Source organism: Castor canadensis, chromosome 1 (assembly GCF_047511655.1).
Source record: "Castor canadensis chromosome 1, mCasCan1.hap1v2, whole genome shotgun sequence".
Classification (NCBI taxonomy): Eukaryota; Metazoa; Chordata; class Mammalia; order Rodentia; family Castoridae; genus Castor; species Castor canadensis.
This window is the reverse complement of record NC_133386.1, coordinates 184745123-184752029: the sequence shown is the minus strand read 5'-3', so window position 1 is coordinate 184752029 and position 6907 is coordinate 184745123. Positions and strand designations below refer to the sequence as shown.

Here is a 6907-nt window from a genome sequence, read left to right as displayed (position 1 = left end):
TTAACATATGCAGAAAAAGGGATTCTACTAAACATTTAAATTTCAAGTATTTGTCAGCCTAAACCTCAAAGTATATCAACAATATAAACGAACCTAAGTAACAATAAAATCATATTATTAAAAACATCCTATAGTAAACACATTCCCTTGGAAATCAAGAATGAGCCAATGATGCCCATTTCCATCAACATTTTAGTACAAATCTTCTCAAGCATGGAGGCAATAAACATCATACATTTAAGAACTGGAAAGAAGAAATAGAACTGAAATTTATTTGGACACAAGATCCACATAGAAAGCCCTAAGAATTTATGTATATTTTAGAAATAGGAGAGCAACAAAATTACTGATCATAAAGTTAACCTACAAAAGCTCATTACATGTCTGCATGCCACAAATAAACACGTAGAAATTCAAAAATACTGCGTAATTAAAACAGATGTCACTCATTTTAATATTATGTACTATAGTAGCAATTAACTAATACTCTTCAAGCATTTGCTGATAATATTTTACTATATGGTTATGTGACAATTTTCTTACTAATTAGTTCATAGATTTTTAGATTGTTTACAGATTTTAGCTATTACAAATAAAAGTTTCATTAACATTTATGTTCAAGTCCTCATATATATATGTATATATATATATACTTTTATTATTCTTCAGTCAATACCTAAGGTCCAATGACTTGATAATATGGTAAGTGTATGTTTAGCTATTTAACTTTCCCACTAAGTGTGTATGAGAATTTCAATTACTTCACATTCTTGCTAACACTTTCCAATTTTAAGCTTTTTAAATGTACACATAATAATAGTTGTGTAGCATTAATAGATATCAAATTTCCACTTAACTATACACTGTTAATGGCTAACAGTATACAATTTCTTTCATGTTCTTATTGACTTTGTATATCTACAGTAGAATGCCTCTTGGAAATTTTTTCCCATTCTCTGTTAAGTTGTTTGTACACTTAATGTGGGGCTTAAAGATTCATTCATGGATTCTGAATACAAATGATTCATCAGATTTATAATCTGGAGTATTTTCCTCCTTCCTTGCCATCTTAACAGTGTCTTTTGAAGAACAGAAGTTTATAATTTTGATAGCAATCAATGTATTCATATTTTAATTTGTAGGTCATGATTTTGGTACCAAATTTAGTGAATTGTTGCCTCGCTTAAAGCCACAAATATTTTCTTCAGTGTTTTATTATAGAAGTTTATACTCTTGACATTTATATCTGGATCTGTACTCCATTTTGATGTTTTTAAATACATTTCTGCAAGGTATGAGTCAAATGACTCTTTTGCATATAGATATTTAATCACCCCATGTAGATACTGAATCATTTACTAAAAAGATATTTTCTACATTGAATGTTTGTTGACCTTTGTCAAAAAGCAATTGATGATATGTGTATGGCCAAATCTATACATTTATGAGTCCTTTTTTGTGATTCAGTTAATCCAGTGGATTGTTTTCCTGCCTGCCCCAAATCTTGAATATTTAAAATTGGTAATAGTAATGGTACATATGATATCAATTACCAGAAATCTTATAAATATTTTGAACAATTCTTCCATGCTCAAATATTAAATATAGCTCATTCTACCCCACTATTTCCATGAATTTTTCCCTCATATTTTTCTTATAATCAGTTTCTTTTTGCCACTTTTTGTTTATTCAGTTGTTTTGGTTGTTCTTTTGAGTTCGCCATATGTAGACTAGCTGAAATCTAATCTGTATTTATACTCCATTTACACAACTCTAATAATATCCATGATCTTAAATAAGAATATTGGTACTCTTTGGTATAGTATACATATACCTTTATAAAATTTGTTTCTAGATATCAGTTTATCCAAATTTCCTGCCAGGTTCTAGTTGGCATTTTATCATTTAATATTGGCTACTGAAATTTCTGTAGATCTTCAAGTATATTGTGCTTTTGTGTCTTTATACTATTGCTGATGTCCTTCATTCTCATGATGAATAGAAGGATAGAAAAGATTTTATATTGCTTATTTAAACTAGTGATAAAAACAAAAGTGAGAAGCACGAATAGCTACAGGGAAAAAAAAAAGAGAAACCAGTGTTCCACCTTGTGGATAAAGTTAAACTTGGTCGAAATCTATGAATTCCAAGGGAATGTGGAACTCAATACCAGCTAAAAGACAAGTGAAGACTAAGATGACAGTTGCAACATCAGTCAGGTAGGAGTGCACTCTTCCTCCCCACTTAAGCATGGTGAATTACCAGAACCAAAATTTCCTTATATGTTATGTGTGGTTCATTTAATCCTTATCCACTCTGGAAGCAAGCAAACTGTTAAATTACTTACTATTTGATCAATGGATTCCTGAATTTAGACTTGGAACTATGAGCCAGAGCTGGCATGGAGAAATATACAGAGAAATAAAAATGAATTAAATGGAAAATCAAGTGTATATATGATATAACAAAAGGAATGGACTCTGACTACTTACACTAAAGACAAAGGAAATGGGTTTCTCTTTCCCAGTAGGGAACACCTAGGAAGGCATAGAAAACCAACCACAGAGAACCAGAGAAGAAAAAAAAAGCTGGAGCCAACACAAATATCAAGAAGAAAAATATCAAGAAGTGTAAACCTGTTTTTTTCTGGAAGTGGGAAACAGTGGGAGAAGGGAGGGTATCAACATAAGTGAAAATGGTGGATATATTTCATATTCATATATGAAAGTAGAAGAATTAAATCTGTTGAAATCGTTCTAAGAAGGTAGGAGGAGGAAGGAGGTAGAATAGTGGAGGTGGTAAATCTAACTAAGATATAATCACATATGTAAATGTCATAACGTACAACTACTAGGTACTAATAAAAATATACATATGGGACACAGACTACCATTTAAGATTCAGTCCTTACTAAATTGCAACGATGATTTTTATATAAAGAGAAGAATAACAAATTCTTATAGAACTACAAAAGAGGCTAATAAACAATGTGATCTTGAAAAATGAAAACTAAGCTGAACTGACCAGACTTCCTGATTTCAAAATATACTATAAAATGTAGTTCACATTACATTATGCTACATTCACTAAAATATACACTAGAATAGACAGAAAGGAAATAAACCATTCATAGAGGGTCAACTAATCTTTGGCAAGGGTGCCAAGAACATAGAAGAAGGAAAGGATTATCTCTTAGAAAAATATTGTATGGAAAACTCAATATTAGAACTTTGATAAATAAAAGCATGAAATTAGAAATTATGTCATCAACAAAACTTAATATGCTGTTATGGGTTTCAGTTTATTTTTATTGATTTTTTTTGTATAAAATACCTTAATAATCAACCACCATCACTGTGTTCTATAGCCTTCCCTGCTCCTGCTGTCTCTCAGAGTCCCCCTTTTACAATTATATTATTGATTTTTTAGGTGTAGATTCCACATATTATAAAGCATGTACTTTGTTTTCTTATTTTTTGAATCTGGCTTATTTCCCTTAATATGATGATCTTCAGTTCCATGTATTTTCCTGAAAATGACATCATTTTGTTCTACATTATGACTAAATAATATTCCATGGTGTATTCTAAACAACCCATGTTCACATCAAGAAAGGGGAATCCCCTATGCTTAATTTCCAATTACAGTGTATAGACTCTAAGACTGGTTGATAAACAAATCTTCCCAGAATTCTTGTTTCTAAGGCAAAGCATTTCAATTGAGGACATAATGAATTCTTGGGAGAGAAAGCACTGCTACAAGACGAATTCCCTGCATCATATGGAAAGTTCTATAAATACTCTATACTACTAAATTAAAATGTTATTTTGCTGTAGTTCACATATTCAGAGCAAGAGTCCTCATGAGTGGAGTGACTCATTTGAAAGTTTTTCCTCCCCTTTCAAACTCTTGTCTTTCAGGACCAGAATCCAGAAACAAAGATCACTTTGCCATACTGTATCAAGTGAATCAATTCTAAATTCAAATCTTGTCTTTCTGTGCAGATATTTTTGGATTTTAGGAACAAGGGAAAGATTTACACTGATGAAGACATGTCCTTACCAACTGTTGATTTGATATTGAATTGTGTGAAGTCTCTTTGCAAGTGTATAATTTCTTTCATATCGAATGCTTCTGATACTAATAAGAGATAACTTTAAAATTGAGATTGAAATGCATGTCAACACCATCATTAAGATCATCTAATGCTACTAAGGTAAGTTTCAAGAGTGCTGATACTTAAATATAATTTTTATGCACAGTAATTTTTCATTATTTTTCAAATAAATCAGAAAGTATTTCATCCTCATTCTAATTTTTCTAAAGACAGTTGATGAACATCTTAACCTAATTTAACACTGGACAACTTGAAATTTATAGAGATGAAACAGTTTATGTGATCCAGGTCTTTTAAACCAGGAACTATTATTTGGCAAAGAGATAACTTATTTAATATTTAAGATTAATCAGAATATGAAATCAAAATATAATTATATCATACACAAACTAAATATGAATATTTAATTACATAAGACATAAACTATTGAGTCTGAGCACAAACAGGGAAAACTCTGAGATCAATTGCTACAGATAAAATAAGCTTATGTGACATGTTTCTACATGTCATTGCTTCTCTGTTGTGGGCAAACATGGCAATTAAAAGAAAGGAAAGCCCTATTTGTGTCTTTAGCACTGTAGCGGATGTGTTCATGTAACAATCAATTATCATAATAACTTATGAAGTGTTATTAGATGACGAATCATATGTAGAGAGATCCAGAAAATGTACCCATGTTAAGACTACTTGTAAAATAAGTATGAAAATAGCTAAAATTCTGCTAATATTAACTACTTAATAGTTTCATAGAGAATATTAAATCAACATGTCTGCAAAAACACAATGCAGTAAGTGTCATTATATAACATTGTTTATGCTATAAAAATCATAAACTTTAGTTCCAGAGATCTCTAAAATAGATGAAATAATACCAAAACACAGGGTTTTTAAAGTACTATAGTGAACCATATATTGCAAAGCACTTGATAGGATTTAATACACAGAAAACCTTCTATTTTATTATTGGCTACTACAAAATAATTACACTTTTTCATCCACAATAATGAATTCTGGTACAGTAATTCTTGCATCCTTTCATTACATTTCAATCATTGGCACACTAAAATTCTTTACTTCAACTGTTATAATACCATAGATCTGAGGTTCCTGTCTCTGGCTTTCACTTCTTACTAAACATCAATCTGTTTCTTCAAAGACAAAAAAACCATATTAGCGTCCAATTTTCTGCCTTATTTGTTGTTATACTTCTACTCATATTCTCAATTACCTTTTATTTCTTTTTGATTTCATAAAAATAAAGGGCAAAATTCTTTAGCTTTTCATTTATAGTAATTGTATACACCTTCTACTCCCTTTGATGGGTTAGCCATCACTATGTGCCCAATCTATGACTTCTGTTTAAGTTCTGCTCATCTCAGCCAATTATGTGCTCAAATTACACCTGCCTTGTATGTTTACAAAAGTTTTTCATACTCTTTGCAAAACCTTCAACCAGCAGGCAATCTGAGCATTCTTCAATAACATAGAACCCTTTGTATCTTATCCAAAAAAAGTAAGAAGATTTCAAAATGTAATAAAAGCTAAACATCTACTATTTATTAGAATGCAGAACTTAAATTCAAGATTTTATTAGTTTTTTCAGGTATTAAAATTAACTTTCACAAGAGACAGATGGAGAATAGAAGCAACGTGACAGAGTTTGTTCTCCTTGGACTCACAGAGAATCCAAAGATGCAGAAAATCATATTTTCTGTGTTTTTGATCATCTACCTCATCTCTATGATAGGAAATGGACTCATTGTGGTCACCATAACTTCAAGTCCTTTGTTGGGATCACCTATGTACTTTTTCCTGGATTATCTCTCCTTTATTGATGCCTGCTACTCCTCTGTCAATACCCCTAAGCTGATTGTAGATTCACTCCATGAAAAGAAGACCATCCTCTTCAATGGATGTATGACTCAAGTCTTTGGGGAACATTTCTTCGCAGGTGCTGAAGTCCTCCTGCTTACAGTGATGGCCTACGACCGCTATTTGGCCATTTGCAAGCCTTTGCACTATACAACCATCATGAGCTGGTTAATTTGTATCTTGCTAGTGGGAGTATCATGGGTGGGAGGTTTTCTTCATGGAATCATTCAGATAATGTTCATCTACCAATTGCCCTTCTGTGGTCCTAATGTTATAGATCACTTCATGTGTGATCTCAACCCTTTGCTTGAACTGGCCTGTACTGATACCCACACTCTTGGGCTCTTTGTTGCTGCCAACAGTGGATTCATCTGTGTTTTAAACTTTCTCCTTTTACTGATTTCCTATGTGTTCATTCTCTGCTCCCTGAGAAATCACAGCTTGGAGGGGAGGTGCAAAGCTCTCTCTACCTGTGTCTCCCACATCACAGTGGTTGTCTTATTCTTTGTGCCATGTATATTTGTTTACCTGAGACCTGCAGTTAATTTTTCCATGGATAAAGCAGTTTCTGTATTCTACATGATCATAACTCCCATGTTAAATCCCTTAATCTACACCCTGAGGAATGATCAGATGAAAAATGCCATTAGAAAAGGTTTAGTAGGAAAGTTATTTCAGGGGAGAAATAAATGTGCATGATACCAACATAATTTCAGTTGAAGAAAGAAAGATCATTTTTAATTTTATCAATAATGAATAATTACTGGAAAAAAGTATGTGTCAAATTTGTAGAATCTGTACTTAGGAAGGCCTACATAGGTGTGACTTAAGGCAACTTAAACCAGAATCACTTTTTTCATATTTGGAAAATTCTAAATTGTTTTGGCTTATTTTTCTAGCTTTATAAATGCATGTGAA

General features: G+C 31.8%; 1 pseudogene; it reads left to right on the top strand.

The window, feature by feature from the left end:
* The first annotated feature begins 5749 nt into the window (after positions 1-5749).
* LOC109676210 (olfactory receptor 4C46-like) lies at positions 5750-6678 on the top strand (annotated as a pseudogene).
* Positions 6679-6907: the final 229 nt, after the last annotated feature.